This window comes from Typopeltis vanoorti, chromosome 3 (assembly GCF_054136105.1).
Source record: "Typopeltis vanoorti isolate ZY-2024b chromosome 3, IOZ_Tvanoo_1.0, whole genome shotgun sequence".
In the NCBI taxonomy this organism is placed as follows: Eukaryota; Metazoa; Arthropoda; class Arachnida; order Uropygi; family Thelyphonidae; genus Typopeltis; species Typopeltis vanoorti.
Window position 1 is genome coordinate 99,242,294 of NC_143551.1, and position 17,897 is coordinate 99,260,190.

General features: G+C 36.7%; 1 protein-coding gene across 9 annotated transcripts in view; it reads left to right on the top strand.

Moving 5' to 3' along the window:
- LOC150108412 (IQ motif and SEC7 domain-containing protein 1-like) overlaps positions 1-17,897 on the top strand; it is a 627,659-nt gene that overhangs the window by 429,566 nt on the left and 180,196 nt on the right. The window contains exon 1 of one of the 9 annotated variants that reach the window (XM_090390767.1): positions 2,521-2,603. The exons of 6 other annotated variants lie outside the window; for them this stretch is intronic. The gene's annotated coding sequence lies outside the window, so the exon portion shown is untranslated. Of the gene's footprint in view, positions 1-2,520; positions 2,604-7,267; positions 7,386-13,859; positions 13,988-17,897 lie in introns of those variants that run through there. 2 more of the 9 variants (XM_090390769.1, XM_090390768.1) reach the window with 2 other exon arrangements.

Consider the following 17,897-nt stretch of genomic DNA (forward strand, 5'->3'; position numbering starts at 1 on the left):
CTTTTGGTTATGATACTTTGACACGTGACGTACAGCTAACATTGCGTTACGAATAATTATCGCTTTTATGCCAGTTATTCCGTGTAGCATTAGATGCTTCTGCTATTGAAAGGATCGTGCCAACACCGCAGAATTCCTAAACAGGAATCGATACCACCATCTGAAATTTCAATCTCGCCGCCCTGCCAGAAGATCAGCTACCTCGCACTGCTGACATCCGAAACTTTTTTTTTTTTTTACACACATCGATTACGAGATGCTCGCCTTAAAGACTGGTCTGAAGACGATGATAAATCGCACCGTTGCACTATTAAATGTTCCCATCCCAATACTACTTTACGTGTCATTTATTTCTTCCTGCCACTGTCAATTACTCTGTGTTGTAGTCAGTCCGCGTTTCCCATTATCGAAGTGAAAAATTGAAGCCTCTGTGGCGCCATCTGTCGACAATACGTTTAACTACAGTGCAAACAATACATAACATCATGTTCGTCAAAATAAGCAAACAGAAGAAATAATTTAATTGCGCTTGTTAACAAAAATAATTTAATTGCGCTTGTTAACAAAAATACGTAAATGGTTTATTTAAATCTAATATTCGTATAAAAACTTTTATACAGTGTCTTTAAGTGTAATGTAATTTTTCTCTTCATGAAAAAGCAAAATTATTCTATTGTAATTTTTAACTGCATTTCAAATGCTATCTTTTATAGCAAGATGGTGCTGTACAAGATTTTAGACTCTATTTTAAGTACTATCTTTTGCTTTCAGGCATAATCAGGAATTTTATTTGAATTATATTTTTTAGGAATTTATTTAAGAAAGGTGGAATTAGCCCATATTATATACGAGAGAGAGAGAGAGAAGCAGCTGTTTATTTATTTTCATTATATTTAAATAATAAAAAAGCAAGAATTCTTATGCTTTCTCTGAATTGAGAAAGAGAAAATTAAATTAAAAAAATGTTAATTACCTTTTTGTTGTTTTCAAACTTTTTTGGATTTAGATTACAAGTACATTTATTTATTTTTTTTTTTTCGAAAGATATTACACATGAAATTTAGAAATAAAAATAGTTGTTTATTTATTGATTCGTTGTCGTAGTAAATTCCCCGGCCCCAACTCTTTGTCATTTGCATTACTTTTTGTTGCTTGTTTTGTGTCTAATGATCTATAAGATTAAAAAAAAAAAAAAAAAAGCAACCCATGTCGATCTTCCTGTTGTATATTTATACAGTAACATGTATGTATAAGTGTATGTAAAAAATCATTTGTTTCTTCATATATTAAAAGGCGTACATTATTATATCTTCCAAATATTCTACACAAACGATTATCCCTCTTTTGAATACAGTATATGAGAAGTTAACAATTAAAAAAAAAAAAACGCCCCCCCCCCCCACCTCTTTTTAAGTAATCATGTTTCTGACGCCTGTAACCAGGTGGCGCAATAACACCACCTAGTTACAGGCGCGGGAGAAATGCTGCTGCAAATTATGTTGACCTTTTATACACATGAAGAAAAAATTATTTTAATTTTCAAATGATTTTACTTAAATCATTAGCGTACTTCAGATATATTAAAGAAACAACACGATTTTTAGACCGTTTCAAATGCTACAATGACATGTTGCTTGTTTATTCTCGAGAGCAGCCAGCAATCTTATTTTCGCTCCCTTATATGAAGTAACATAAATGTCCATAGTTCACAAAACTGATAACCGAAACTCGAGTAAGTCAGGCTACAGTAGATGCATACTTCAGTTCATTGTTCTAGCTTAGTGTGTCCGACTTTCTCCTAATTGAGACCTTGCTCCCGTAAACGATAATTGGTGGAGGTAGTTTTTAGCTCAAGGCTTTTCGGTCCACTTTTATGCACTGACACATCGTTCATAATTTCTTTATCTTATTATTATAAATAGTATTTATACTTGTAATAAATCTTTCTAATAAAAAGGAGGAGAAAATATTACTTTTATGACTCACACCAACAATTTCGTCTGAACATAAAAAATAAAATGGGGAATTTTATTCAACGATTAAGTCGAAATATCCTTCAGAGAACCTTCCTTCGCCATTTAGGAGCAGAATTCATTATATACGTGTCTTAGTTTTCGTAATGCTCTCTCATTTCGTGAGACTCATATGGAAATATGAAATCCTATACATAGGATTTCATAACGTGTTTGAAATTTGTGTAATATGGTTTTTAAATAGCCCATAGTACTATTTCAACAAGCTACTATACTGCGATATATTTTCATGAGGTGTATAAAATTAGTACGCATGCGTAAAATCAAACTCGACCGAACACCGAAGTTGGGTCTCTTGGACGTAAGCTATCTACTTACTTCGCCAATAGGAAACGTTTCGGATCTCTCGTGAATTCTCCCTCACCACCCCCCAATATCGATAATAGTCGAAACCCTGTCCCGTGGACTCCCTAAGATGTGTTCCGTTCAACAGCGCCCTCTGTCAACAGCCGTTACTTTTGAACGGCTTCATCGGCAGATGCGGGAAGTCCGGTTATGGAGTAGTTGAGATTTCGCGCGGAAAGGAACGAAGAGGTCTGACTTGCTGTTGTTGACCGACACGGCAAGCAGGTGAGGTGAAAATTAAGTATTTTCTATATTAAACTGTAATAGAGGTTACCTAATTGGGACCGCGCAGGGTAAAAAGAAATAACGATGTGTCTCGCACAGAACGACAGCTTCCTGCTAAAGTTTGAACTAGCATCTGTCATTTCCTGAGACCTTGCAGCTGCAGGCGTTAGTTCACATGTGTCATGTTACGGAATACACGGCACTTTCCGTAGGACTCGGCGGGGGGGCGGGGGTGATATTGTGAACCTTTCGAAGACAACACTGCTCAAGAAACTTATTTTGCTTTCCTTGCGGAATACAATACGACGACATAGTTGACCGGAACAGTTTGTGCCATTCGCTTTACCGTTTTCAGGATGTAATGAGCTTCCTTAAACAGTTGAACTCAACTACCAGGAATTATATTTACTATCTAGGGGTTCTTTAGATTTCAAGCACTAAGACCGAACATAAGTGAGCCACCGTAAGGTTTTTTTTTTCTTTTTAATGTTTAATTCATGTATCTGTTGCAGTTTCTGTGAGAATTTCTCTGAGAGAGAGAAAGTTAAGATGAATGAAAATAATGAATATGTGCATTCGGTTTTGGTTCGTATTAACGGTGTTCATTTTGGCTGTTGAAACTAAAGATGAAATGCTTATGATCGGCGAAGCCCGCTCATTCTGTTAATGCATCCCTTTATGCCAACTGATAAATCCACCTCCGTGGTTACAGAGTCCATTCTCGGCATCCACAGGCAGACCACATCAGCTATTACGGAAATTCCATTTCTCGTTTATCTTCATTCGTCTGGCGCACATAAACACTTAAACGACCCTTGTCTGTTGCAAAATAACCTGCGAACTCCCCAATCCCCCCCCCACTTCCCCGTCTTGTTCCCCTGCTTTACTTCCGCTGTGGGCAAAGGAAGATCAAATCAAGGTCATGTGATCAATCCGATCAGTCGGGTTAAACGATTAATAGAATGCTGTACTTGCCTGATTCTTTCTCGCGATGGAGAAAAGGATCAGGGAAAAACGTGGTTGGATGTAGTAAGCATTTGTCATTAGCAAATGAGAAATCGCCCTGGATTTCTCATTTAGTTGACGTCATTTGCGTTGCAACACTGGAGATGAACAGAAGAGTTGCATTTGGAGATAATTCGGGAAAGGAACAGACAGGATACACGAGTAAGGCAAGTAAGGAAAAACAAAAAAGTTCAATACGGTGATGGGACCAACTTAAAATAAAAGGAAATGTAGGTAATGCAAAGACACGGAAAGCAAATCTTTGCCAGTTCCATTCCTCTCTTGTGTCAGGAAAGTCTTTATTTATTTAATTTCTCTCAGGAAGAAAAGAAAAATAATGGTTTCTTCCTCTTTCCAACCGAGACTTTTTCTACTGAGGATGAGTGAACTTCGTTACCGGATTCTCTTCTGCACGCCAAGTGTAGATAAACGAAGAAATAGGCTGAACCCGATTCGGAATGAAAGTGTTATTCAGTAACGGATTTTCGATTTTTGTTTTTAGCAAATTTTGATGGTTGAAAACTGTTCTGCGCATAAAGATTGCTTTATACCGCAAAAGAAAAACTATTCAAGCTGACATCAAGTAATTCTGACGTGGTAGACTAAAGCATCACGGAAAATGTCCAATTAATGCAAGGCTCTACTTCTCTAGGCTGAGATATAAATCTGTTGTTAGATCCTAATCGTGCAACAGAACATCCACTTGGTAATGAAATATCTGTAAGGACTTCACTTACTGAAAAATGAAGGCAATAAAATAGCATTGTTTTCTTAGAAATTTCTCCAAAAAGAGAGGCGAAAATTCACGATCAAATCAGTAAGTAAGGTATTTCATAACTAAACACACACACACACACACACACTTTTAAAGCCCCCCCCCCTCAGATGATCCCCAATTCATTCAGAATTCGTATGGTAAAGTCGATCACAGACCTCCCGTAGTGACCTTGTTATGGCGCCGTTCAACGTTCCGTTTCTCAACGACTTGCTCCTTGAATCCTTCTTAAACGTTTGTACTGCAGTACAGATCACTCGAGGCTTAATCATTCTCTCCCCTCCCCCCCTCACCTCAGCCATCACCACCACGCGTTGCGCGTGCTTAGCTTTCCCCCCCCAGGAAGGACTAAGATGTCCTTCGCGATATTTTTGAATGGATGCATCAGAACTGCAAAACGCTCCCTTCAGACTGCTTTATAATAACTCCGTAATGTATTATTCTCGTGTATATATAAAGACTAAACAGTCTCTTTAAGTTGCATCTTTCCGTAAAATTCGAAGTTTATTTAGAATTTCTTCGAGGTTTAGCATACGTTATAATTTACTTTAATATAATAATTTAGTTATAATATAATTATAACATACGTTATAATTATACTTTTTTTAGTTCTTTCTAAGGAAAGAACTAAAAAAAAGTATAATTATTTTAGGAATCATTTGTTGTTACCAACTTATAACGATCTTTGCGGACTTTTGGTCATTAATTACTTAATTTGTCGAGTAGAAAAGTCCGAATCATGTCACGCTTATCAAAACTTTATTCTGTAATTACAGAATTCCAGTACTCGACTTAGTTGGTTAAAAGGAGAAACAGTCGGATATTTATAGTGAGAAAAACTCGTTTTCTGCTTTCCTAAAACAGACCAGCGATCTTCGTTACATTTACAAGTTAAAACTGCAACCTAACTGTGACACTTCATGACAGCAGTTGGCTCTGCGCCGATAATCTGCCCATAACTTTCATCGTTGGATTGCATAACTGCCCTGCTCCTTATATCCCCTAAAGTGAAAATGTTATAATAATTATTATAATGAACATTGTCTTATTTTTTAAGATTATATGGGTTCAAAATAGTATCGGAGTAATAAAGTATTTAGGATGGGAGCAGTGACATTTTCAATGTCACTGCTCCCATCCTAAATATTTTATGTTAATAGCATCTTCAACAGGATTTTTAGAGGGAGAGTTTTTTTTTTTTTTTTTTTTTCCAGTATTAGTATTTCCAGGGGCGGCTCGTGCGGAACTACAGCACTCCCAATTTTTCTCGATATATAAATATATTTATTAATTAACTTATATTTGCTTGTAATATTTAATTTTATCATCACCAATCCTATACAATTCTCTTATTTTGTATAAAAATAATAAAATTCCATCTGGTAGCACTTAGGAGGGCGAAGGACGCTAGCAGCACTGTGTGTTTTCCACAGTGCCATATTGCTACGCGCGCAAGCATAGGCACGTCATAGTGAGATGCGAGCTATTAGCGTAATACGGCACTGTCCATCGCGCAATTCCACTGTTGTTTATATGCAGTTTGCGCCAGTAGTAGAGTGTTCGTAGTAAATAAATATTTGTACATTTAAATATTTAGACATTGCAATTCAAGGATTTAATTGTGATGTCCAAAAATCGTAAATCCATTCCTTTAATTACAATTAAAGGAATGGATTTTATTTTTAAGTAATTTTGAATTATATTAAATTGTATAATTTTACCGATAATAAACAATATTTTTTCATGTTTAATTTTTTTAAATTTTTACCATAATTTTGATATTTTATCCAAACACGTATGCACTGTACTTACAGTGTGTATGTATATTTCGAAAGTTGCAGCACCCCCACGATTTCAAGCCACGAGCCGCCACTGCGTATTTCTACCTTGAGATTTCTACTGTTAAGAAGCAACATGGTGCATGCCTCCAATGAGGACGTGCCATGTCTTCAGTATGCACCTACTAATGAACTTACTTTCTTTTAGAAAGGTTTAATCTTGGATAAATAAATAAATAAATATTATATCTGTATTTATATAAAAAAAATCATTCACGTCTTTGAATTTAAAGGGATATGATGCGATGCTTGTTTATAATAAAATGACGTAAATGCCTTTGGTGCCGTATTCCATCCTGTACTTTACTTTGCTGGCTTTGTATCGCAATGGTCCTGGGCGTAATATTCTGGAAAGAAGAGGTAAACTCTTCCCCTGTTATACATTAGTTAACTGCCATGGATTATCAATGGCCGTAGGATTATTTTATCAGGAGGTCGTACGAGAAGGAATGGGTGGGTGAGCAGAGGCCGTTTCCTTAGTAAATAACAATAAAAAAAAATATCGATAATCGAACTCAGCTGATTCACTTTCCCCGGACTTTAGTAGCGATGAAAAATTCTCCATAAAATGAAATGGTAATTAAATTGGTTTTCCAGTGGTTCCTCTTATCCATACCAGAGGTCTCTGGTGTCTGATAAACGAAAGGAACAAGTACGTCTTAGATATTTAAAAATCTAAACTTGAATAGGGAAAAAGTTGCTCCTTGTAGCAAAATCCCGCTAAAGACGGCGTCGTTTTTGTTTGTTTGTTTCCTTTTATGCTTCATCTTTCATTTCCCCAGCTGGAAAAAATAAAAACAACAAAAAAAAAAAAAAAAAAAAAATCCCGAAATCCTCCCATCCCATCTCCGTCCACTGAATTTCAGTGCGGTTTATTTATAGTCTCAATTTATTGCAACGCGTCGCGCACCAAAGCGGGCGCTTTAATTACACCCCCGGTTTCCTCCCCGTGCTTTGAGTGAAGTGATGTGTGGGCTCAAGAGGTTCTGTGGTGGATCACTCTTGACGCTGCACGCCATTTATGAGGTCTTGTGTAGATGCGCGCTCCATCACTCCAAGCCAGCACATTTCTGTGCGGGGATTTATCTTTTACGTCTTGTTCTTAATACGCTCAACTAACCTGTTGTCATAATAGACAGCGACGTCACTAAAGGTCTCGTTAAGGTAAGTGTCTCACTGCCCTTTCCAATTGGCTTAGTGCACTTTCGTTTCTTAGAAATCCAGTTCCAAGTAATGTAGTTCAGCTTTCTTACAGTTTAGTGTGATTTTTAATGGAAAAAAGGCTTAATGAAGTAGCTGCCATTTATCGCAATTGTGAAGGAAGTAGACGGAGAAGTGTTATCGTATGACGCACTTGGAATTCACTTGAAGTTGTTTAAGAGCAGTTCGATGAATAGATTAAAGTTGTTGGGTCAGGAAATGGGGAAGACGGAGAAGGAGATGATTTTATTCGCTAAGAATTAGGCAGATTGAATTGGTTTCAGGAGTTTGTATTAGGCAATGGATGTGGGGCTATCACAAGCACTCTACGTGATATTTGTAGACCTCTCTCTCTTTCTCTCTCTCAAGAGGCAGTCAGAAATTCTCTTTTTAAAATATACTTCTTCCCAAATTTGTATTAACATGCAGTACATGTGCGATAGCTTGACCAATTTACTTAAAAGTTTGTGACAAAAATAATTTCTCGATTCTCATATGTTTGTGTTCGCGGTCACTGGGACAGGGATTTCAATAAGAACTAACCGTGATTTTCACAACTTTTTTGGGCACAGAAGAGGCAGGCTATTCATAACGTGATATTGATCATAATAGACTGTGTAGTTTATTATCTATTGGTACGCCTTCATGCGATACATGCACTCGTCTCATACAGTTAGATATATATACTCATTATTAGCAACTACTTTGTTTCTGATTTAAGGTATAGAAGTTTGTGTGCTGAATAATTTCCACTCGGAGTCATTCTTCGTGCTCACAGGTGTAGGAACTCTTTGGCATTGGTGCAGTGGCAGGATATTTTACCAGTTATTGAAATTGTCACACAATAAAAGGATGCTTAGCTACGAATTTGCCAAGGGTGCTAAAAGTTTAGCTACACCGCTGCTCGGATTACGTGACACAGAGTATCGATGAACAATGCTTAGTTACGGTGAGCGGTTGTTTCCTTGGGTGAAATAACGAGGTCATTTCAGAGAGAGGACAACGGCAATCGACGAAGTAATCGATTTGTTGCCGGACTGTCACGAGACACTGTTCCCATAATTGACTTCGCCTCACATCTTTCTTCTCATGATCGTCATGAAATTAGAATATCTTTCTCATATTAGAAATGATTGGTTTGAAGGCATGTTCAGCGACTCGCCAATGACTTTATTGGATGGTTCAATTCGGTTAGGTTTCATTTAAAGACCGAGTTAATCAAATGTCTCGATGAGATGATGTTATAATTGTTTGTGTTTTGTTGTATAATTCCCTTCGGCCTTGCCCTACTTACATGGGAGGCAGGTAGGGAGAACGCCTGATGTTCCCGAGGTGTCAAAAGGGACTCAACTTCTGCCGTTCTCAAAACAGCAGTTTCTGCTCGTTTAGTAAACTAGTTCGCGAACAATGGCTGCTCCGAAGAGGAAATAAGTGCGTGCAGTTACTAACTGCGACCGCATGTTGTCCGTTTCGTCATCCAGTGTACATTTAGTTCATCTGAATTCTTGAGTTCTGCTACATTCAGGTGTGAGGTCTCGCTTTTCAGTGAACTGTGCACTTTTTTTTTTTTTTAATTATCACTATTATTATTTGCTTTTCCCACTAACGTGCAACCTGACCAAACTGGGTGTGTTTCAGCCCTGTTTTGTTGACGTCCGCTGCTTCTAATTTCACGGCATTCTGCATTCACTCAGGTGAACTTTTTCCTGCTTGCTTCCGTATTTCCTGCAGTTTGCTCACGTTTCTGCTGAAACATCAAATGCTCATGCTCAAGAAAGGCAAACAGCCGACACTTGTATCCGTATATACGGCCCATGTATCTAGCCAGTGGAGGGCCGTTTGATTCCATGGATGCACATGTAGACGGCGCACATTTGTAGAAGTGAAAACGAAAACTAGTAACAACACGAGAGAAAAGTCAAACTTTTGCGTTTTTGCTGGAAGGTCTGTGGAATCTGCGTGCAAATACTGAGCACTCCTATTGGCGATCTGCTTTTAGTTCCATCCGGAATATCACATCGCTTTCGCTTCCAGCTTCACTCTTTAATCATCCCCACCCCCTTCTCTTCCCCGTTTCTCCTTTCGTTTTACATTAAAGAAACGACTGGCGGACATTACTGCTATATTTGTTTTCTAAAAGTCCGACCTGTTTTAATAAGCTAGTATTCTCGTAATCAGTGGTTTCAATTAAGGATGGCCAAACCCTAACCCTTGAATTTAGCTTTTGAACTCACTAGTATAAAGCTTTAGTGTGTAGTCTACTGAACAGAATAATCCTGTTGCAGAGTTGTCTCCTACAGCAATCAGACTTCCGCCACTTAATAACGGTGATTATGTTTTGTACAAACTGCCACAAGTCAACACGACAAGAAAATCATTCTTATATTTTGTATACATTGGATACCTAAATACTTCCATAATGCTTTATATTCCCAGAGGGGTCCTATAACAGGAACAGTCGATTCGGCCCCGCTCCAAGCTTTTGGAAAAATATGAAACTCTTAAGACTTATTAACATTTGTTTCCTATTCACGTTATAATATATCGTATGTAAGGAATTTCAGTTAGATTACGGTAACATCAATTGTAATTTGGCAGTGTTTAGATTAATTTACGCATAATATAATTTTAAAAGGATATTTTGGAACAAACTTTTTGTTCTAAAATATCCTTTTAAATATTTCTATTCTGTTAAAAAATGTTCTTTCCATATTTCAGCAAACCGACTTCATTAACATAACCATTAGAAATATTTGTGTGGCATTCAGGTTACTCGCGAGACACTCTCGCACTTAAATATTTTTGGTTTCATGTACGCAATAAATCCTAAATAGCTAGTGACTAGTTGAATTTTTGCATTTTCCCCAAAACAAGGAACAGTCGTGTTTTGAATGTTGTCATGAAAACCACATCATGAAGTCTTGCCGTTGTAAAACACAATGCTTTGCAGCTTAAAAACCGAGATATTTCGCATAAGGTCAAGAAATTCGTTAATTAATAACTACTAGTGCGACTATTTTTTTTTCTTTCTCTCTCTTTCTCTAGTTCTACAATGGGAAAAAGAAAGCCCATCCTCGGATCGTTTTCGAGTTAAAGGGTAAATATTGTACTTTTGATAAACGCAAATATAATTTTAGTTCTATTAAAATATCGCATTTTGCATTTGCTGCAGGTTTTATTCCCATCTTGCGCACATTGTTTCCGAATATCTTTAGGTGCTAGACGATTTTCAGTTTACAGCGCCCTGTTGTGAGACCACCATCTGCCTGTTGGAAGTCTGAAGTGGCTTGAGGAAAAAAAAAGTTCCACGTTCATCCTAGTTTCCGAATTAACCGACTATCAGACCAATCCCGGTTCTAATACTCCTGTACTATAGATTTACAACATTTCGTGAGTGGGATTTACTTTATCTGTTTTTTTTTTTTTTTTTCAAGTGACTCAGCTTGTTGGAGACGCAGCTTGTTGCGTCTCCAATACTTATACTTGCATCTCCAAAACTTTGCTATAACTGGTTATTATCGATATAGCCTAGTGCCAATTGGGTGTTTTATGTTGTATTATTTTTTAGATTTCTTACAAGTACCTTTTATTTAAAATGACAAAAGCAGCACTGAACAGAAAAAGATAACAGAAAAGTGTCGTGTTAATATTCGCTTTTATAACATAAATTCTGTACAATTTCAGTGTTGCCCCTAATGCATCTTACTTAAAATAGCATCATCGAACGCTTGCAGGCGAAACGACAAAAGTGCCAATTTTGCTGAGTTTTTGTTTAAAACACACACACACACACACACTATATATATATATATATATATATATATATATATATATTGATTAACCTACGTCAGAAGACCGCTTATATGAGAGCACTATTAAGGTAATAAAAAAAAAATTTCGAAATAGAATTTAAAGCAAAATGACATTAAGTGCACCGTATTTCAAAACTATCAACGCTGCTACATTAGAAGAGCGATCGATGAAAAAGCGAACAACTTTTGTTTCTTTCGCAAGAGATGAGTCAATGGATGTATTTATCAACAGTGCAGCTTTCCAACACTGGAGTTAAGTGCTCGATTAGGACGAAATGTTAAATGAGAATTTTAAGCTCATTCGAAAAAATTTTAACAAATATCCTTCATGAAAAAAAAAAATTCTCAAACGTGGTATATATTCAATGATTCTATGGGTAGTGCAACTAGATTAACACTATTTATTTAACCTTCTTGATCTAGTTCTGACCTAGAATAACTTTGTTCATTTTCCAAATTGTTTGACGGAGAAAAATCAAACTGAACCAAGTAGGTGGCGTAATTTACAAACATTGATGCCTCTGTTTTTCTCATTTTTTTTCTTTATCAGCTGTTTCAAATGTTGAATTCCAATGTGTATTTATGCAAAATATTTGTTAACGTGGCGCACACCAAAGGGCTTGACAATACTCAACGATCGGTTAATTTTTGGTATCCAATAATCACTTTTTCTCGATGTACTTTTCTCTTTAATTTTTAAGTGTATTTATTCTGAAAGAACATATTAACCAACTGCATGCGTGTTTTTACTTAAAATTGGTGTTGAAAGAATTGCTAAAATTAGTACAGTAAATTCTATGTAAAGCTCTTTTTTTTTTTTGCAATAAAGTGGCTTTTCAACAAATAATAGAGCCTCCGTAGCTCAGTCAGTAAAGACGAAGCCCTTTGGTCGGAAAGACCTGGGATCGATTCCCGTCAGTGATGTGAAGAACCTCTTTATCTGGTCTCTTTCGACTAAAGGTGAGTTAGTCGGTTTCATACGGATGTAGAGGGTTTATACATCTGAAAACTCGGGTTTTTCGTCCCCCCCAGAACAGGCAAACGGCCCCGTGAACACACATGGATTACAGTCCCGAGCCCGGATAAAATTGGGGAGGGGGGAGGGGGAGCAGTAGTGAACTACCCTGTAAAAATCTCACCAGGAATACTTTGTGGGCAACACCCACAAAGTCACCTACTGTCGGAAACCTACTGAAAGGGAAAACTAGGAGCAACAAATAATAGAAACATTTTTTTGTCATGTAACACATTTTACTTCCTCAAAACCTGGTGTCATGCCCAGAACTGGACATGAAAAACAGGCTGTCTTGAATAATGACCAGAGTCAACAAACAATCCTATTTAATCCATGCAATCTAAACAAACTACAAAACAGTTTGCAATGTGGCATTGTTTAGTATTTGATAAAAGAGGAAAAAATATGTAATTTAAAAGAAAATATGGATATTGGACACTGTGTGCGCGTGCGTGCGCGCGCTCTGATACCGATTACGTGGGTTCAGGTCTCTTGGTGGGCATAGATGCGTATATGATGTATTTCATCGCCCGGTGTGAAATCACCGTCCTACTTAGTAGAGGCCTGAAGCGAATTGGAACCATGCTTCGTCTCTAGATAGAGTTTTTCCCTCATTATCTAATCCTTAGCCTTTTAAAAAATTATCCACTCTTTCTCTGATGCCAATTATTATTAGTAGTAGTATTATACATTCAGTGTCTCCTATCCCATATTCTGAAACTTAACTAGCTCCAGTTTGGTAAAATAGTTTAATTGGTTTATTTATGCTCTTAGTTTTGGATCTAAATAAAAACTACTGCTTTGATTATGTTTACTGGTCCTCATAGATGATATAAACCAGTTCTGTTAATGAGACTGATTTAAAAAAATTGGCCTTCGATCGAAAAAGTCTATCCTCATTGAACATGTACTAAAGCGAAGCATTACTACTAAAAGCTATTCATAAACGTATCATTAAAAACCAATAAGACCGCATATAATTTTTTTTTTTCACCGAGCCTGTTTGTCGAATATAATTCCTAAGAGAAAAAGTTCTCTTTTTTGCTGCCGCTACGCGAAAGTGCATTGGGGGGGGGGGGGGGTCATTTACTGTTTTTTCCGTATGCAGCCCGTTATCTCGTCATGATGATGGGCAGTTGATTTATTCTCGTCATTGCAGATATTTTGTTTGATGTCGTTACCTGTAACTTTTTTTTTTTTTTTAAATCTTATTGTTTCAATAATATCTTCCTAATCCTCTTCCGATAGATTTCCGTTGGTCTTTTCCTTCGTTTTCCGCTTCATCTGACTCCAGTTGCACTAATGTCCCGTCTGCCATCCATTTAACACAGCGAAGCTTAAAACACCGTATTTATGTAAACGCATATTGTTTACATGAATGCTTTCTTCTTTGTTCCTCACGAGCTTTTCCAGTTGCTAACGGGACTGTCCGGCTGAATCTGGTACCGGTTGCAAGATGATAAGGAAAAGCGGTTATTGCTAAGCTCTTGGCTGTGTGTCAAGTTTTGTAACAGCCGCTGCTTCGTCTTCTTGAGTAAGTGACGTAACCCTTACAGCACTTTTAATGACCCAGTTGCGCTTCTGTTCAAGAACTGGAAGTTAGAAAATAAGCGGCTCTGTTGTGAGATCGCCGTAAGCGATCTTGACGGTGTTGATAAAATACGTATCGTAGAGATTTAGTTATCGTGGGATTGGAATTGGTTGGTGTCCCTGTGTGATTTGCTCTGCATCCACTTAAGGTAAGTGTTTCCCAATAAACTAGATTTGTTTTGTTTTGTTTTTTTTCAAAAATTTATCGTTAATTAGCTAAATGTTGAAAATGGAATACGGTACCAAAGTATTGCTATAAAAAAAACGTGATTATTATTATCCAATAGGTGTATTAAAATGTGAAATTGGTTACGTAATGACTCTTTAACTTTTTGATGCTAAAATAATTTATTTGGGTTAAATGTAAGTAAACAAATATCTGAAATGGCATCTGCCATGTAGTACTAGCTCACGAACGCGATACATGTACAGTTCAATACGAACATGAAGAGCTGCGTCTAGAATAGAGAATAAATGTCTTTTAAAGAAGTGTTGTAATCCTGATTGGCCATAAATAAATTATATCGTATTAAAGGAAGATCATAAATATCTTTATATCCTTTATTTTACCAATAGACACACAAACTTTGTTCTTTAAATTTCAGAAATAATCCATAGCTGAAGTTGAGTTGCCTTGATATCGCGCTAAAAAGACACATTTCGCAAAGAGTCCGTCCTTTATATCTTCTCTTTCATTGGTGTCTTTTTATTAAAGGTTTTACTCGTGACAACTAGCTTAAAATATTCATATCAGAAACTCGGAATAGTGTTTTAGCTCATACAAAACAGTATTATTTTATCTTCTTTTGGTTCTCCTTGAACCACAACGACTATCATCTTCAGTGGAAAAATGGATCAACCTGTCGTCATTCAATGGATGTCACATGATGAGAGTTGGAATTAATCGCCTATACTCTGTTATTATTGCATGTTCTCTGATCGTTCTGGAAGAGGAAAACCTTAGCACTTCTGTATGAAAACGGCTAGTTCACCTTTTTAGTTTAAAATTTGAATTAAGATTTTCCAAGTCCTTCATCCTTTGGACTCTTACGGAGTTAGCATGATTTTTATCTCGCCAAAAAAAGTTGCAAATTGGCTGGGCATATAAGCTGTTAGCAGATATACTGTCTTCGTAACATTTGTTGATTTGATCGTAATTCCATCTAAACAAATGAGAACCTAGACCATTTCGTATCCTCAAAACACAAATTAATTACCCAATCCTATATTATATCTTACCTCTCAAACTTGGGAATTTGAGTTTCAAGAGGAGTGCAATTGGCTGTACACATGCTTTCAGAAATACGAAAACCTTTGTTTAGATTGCAGATAATTTTCATCGTCCGGTGTGCCTAGAGTGACTTTAAAATCTGCCATATTCATTCGGATTATATATATATATATATATATATATATATATATATATTCCTTAGTGTACCGCCGTACTAAATATACGTTTACAGCCATTTTATGGGATGGTCATAAAAGTTATTCTCAGGCCGTCCTTTTCTTCTGCATCTAGGTTTATGCTTATCCATTTATTCAGTTACATATGTTGTCTGTCAGTGCATTTTTCATTTTATTGTATCACCGTAGTAAAGTTATCCTTAATATTTCAACAAAAAAAAAAAAAACTATATTTTCACTTAGGCATTCATGAACTACTTAAGGCGAAGTATTGGCCGAAGTTTACAGCAAAATAAGCAAGGTATGATTAAAGGAATTGACAAATTCCAAGCTGATATGTAAATAGGCACAATTTGGATAACAATGTTAGATTATCATTATGCAAATAATAGCTACTGCAGCTTATACCAGCTGCAGTAGCTTCAGATAATCTACGAATCGAGCTTGCATTCGGTGACGGTTCTCCTACTAGTTGTTTTAAGGATGGACTGATCGTTCTCGTTATTTGGACTGTATGAGAAATACCGTTCACAAGCTGCATCTCCTCTGCTCATTGTTTTTAAATAAAAGACAACCTATACCTAAACGTCGCCATTTGTTTCATTACGGGAATAAACAAACATGTAGACTGTTCATCACTATTTTCTCTCATGCTGTGATTTTATATTGCAAGAATAGTGACAAATGATTCAAACCATTTTGCATTAAATTGTTGCGTATTGTACTCGTGTTCAGAATATATTTTTAGCTCTCCGATGTACATATATAGGCACAGGCGTGAATACGTTTTCATACTTGATCCCGAGAAACAGCTGCACGGATCAGGACTTGATTCATCTTACGCGTAATGATTTTCAAAGTGCGTCATGCCTTGGTCCTCTCGACCCATTTAACAAACAAGTTGGGTCTGTTTCTTATCCATTTTTTTTTATTCAACTTTTCTTCTTCTTTTTTTTTTTTTTTTTCAAATAGTCGAGGAAGGAGGAGGGGGCAAGTACCAAGTTCTTTCCCTTGTACCGTTTTCTCCACGTCCTGTTTCCGTTGCTATGTATGTACCTAAACAATTAATTAGGGTTATAGAGTCGCTCTTTTTAGCCGTCTGGTAAGTGAATGAGAAAGTACACCTCTTCCGGCCAAGCTTCGAGGGTGTAAACAGTGGGTTAGTGAAGCCTTCTTCCACTACTTACAGTAAGCTACATATAACTATCTTCTAATGTTCACTGTATATTATATTTGTTGGAAATTTCAAAGGTGCTTGTAGTTTCTGACACCAGGCTTCGCTGCGATGCTAATGAGCACTTGAAATATTTTTAGACTATCGGTGTGCAGCTCTGACTGCATTGTATCCATTTTAATAAACTCTGAATTTCATTACTTTGATTTTATTTATTTATTTACTTGAAGGTGATGACCTAAAATTTCCTTAACATCCGAGAAACTTTTTTTAAGTTTCATTTAGTTAAGGGGGATAAACACAGAATAAAGGAAGATTATTCTCCTCATTTCCATTAGCCTATTTTGTGTGGTTTTCTGGCCACTTAATTATTTTGATTTCCCCACCGCGCATTTGTTCAGAGGTCACTCGAGCACGTGATTATAGTGTAATGAAGGCTATCAAGTAAGCATATCACGTCGCGGCATTTGTCATGGCCATTGAGACTGTAACCAGTCGCGTGATGATCACGTGGTGCCCGTGAGATGGAAGCTTGCCGCGAATGTGCGTTTGGTATAGCATAATGGTGGCTTTTATTGTAGTCAATTGTGAGCAAAATTACTTCTAGCGTACTAGCTCCGCGAAACGTAATGAGCTGGTTGTTGCTATGACAACGGTTGCTGGAGCTTTCCTAGTTAAGATTAACAACCGAAATCAGGACAGGAAAGGAGCAACAGTATTCATTGGTGGGCAGAAATTATCTAGATTTGCGGGGTTGTGGGCTTTACGGACCAAAAAAAAAAAAAAAAATCTGGAATGTCTCCCTTCACATCATTTTATCGCAGAGGATTTTGGAAGTATGGTCCTAGCACCCTACTTGCCCATGAACTCCCATCCTTTTCTTCTTATTATTTGTCCACGAGGAAGGAGAACTAATTAAAATTATTGATAACGATTAATGCATGTATTTGTTTTTCTATATAAATTTAAAAACATCAAGATTCGCTGCATTGCAAGTCTAAAAATCAAACTATCTATCACCGGTCCCATTTGTCAGATAAGAAACTTCTTCTATTCTGGCAATGGTCATCGTAATGCAGTCTCCTAAATCACTTTTTGAACTCTCATTTGTCCAATAGAAGAAAAGAATCCTGGGTCCAGGCAAAAGTTAGGTAAAAGTTAAAATTGTCTTTTAATATTTTACATAAAAGTATTTTAATTTGACTTGACAGCGGTCATCAGTTGTGAAATTACCATAAACATATTGCTTTATAAAATGAAAGAAAAAATATATTGCAGGTTCCTATTAATTTTCACAAGAATATACGTAGAAAAGGTGTTTCCCCTTTCAGTACTACTAGACTGAGCGGTTTCTCTTTTTTCCTTGAAAAAGAGATCTGAGGTCAGCTGGTCCTCGAACGAATGCATTCTACAAACTTGATCCCCTTGAATGGACATAACGAAGATTAGAAGTCGATAATGAGTTTGTTGTTACATTG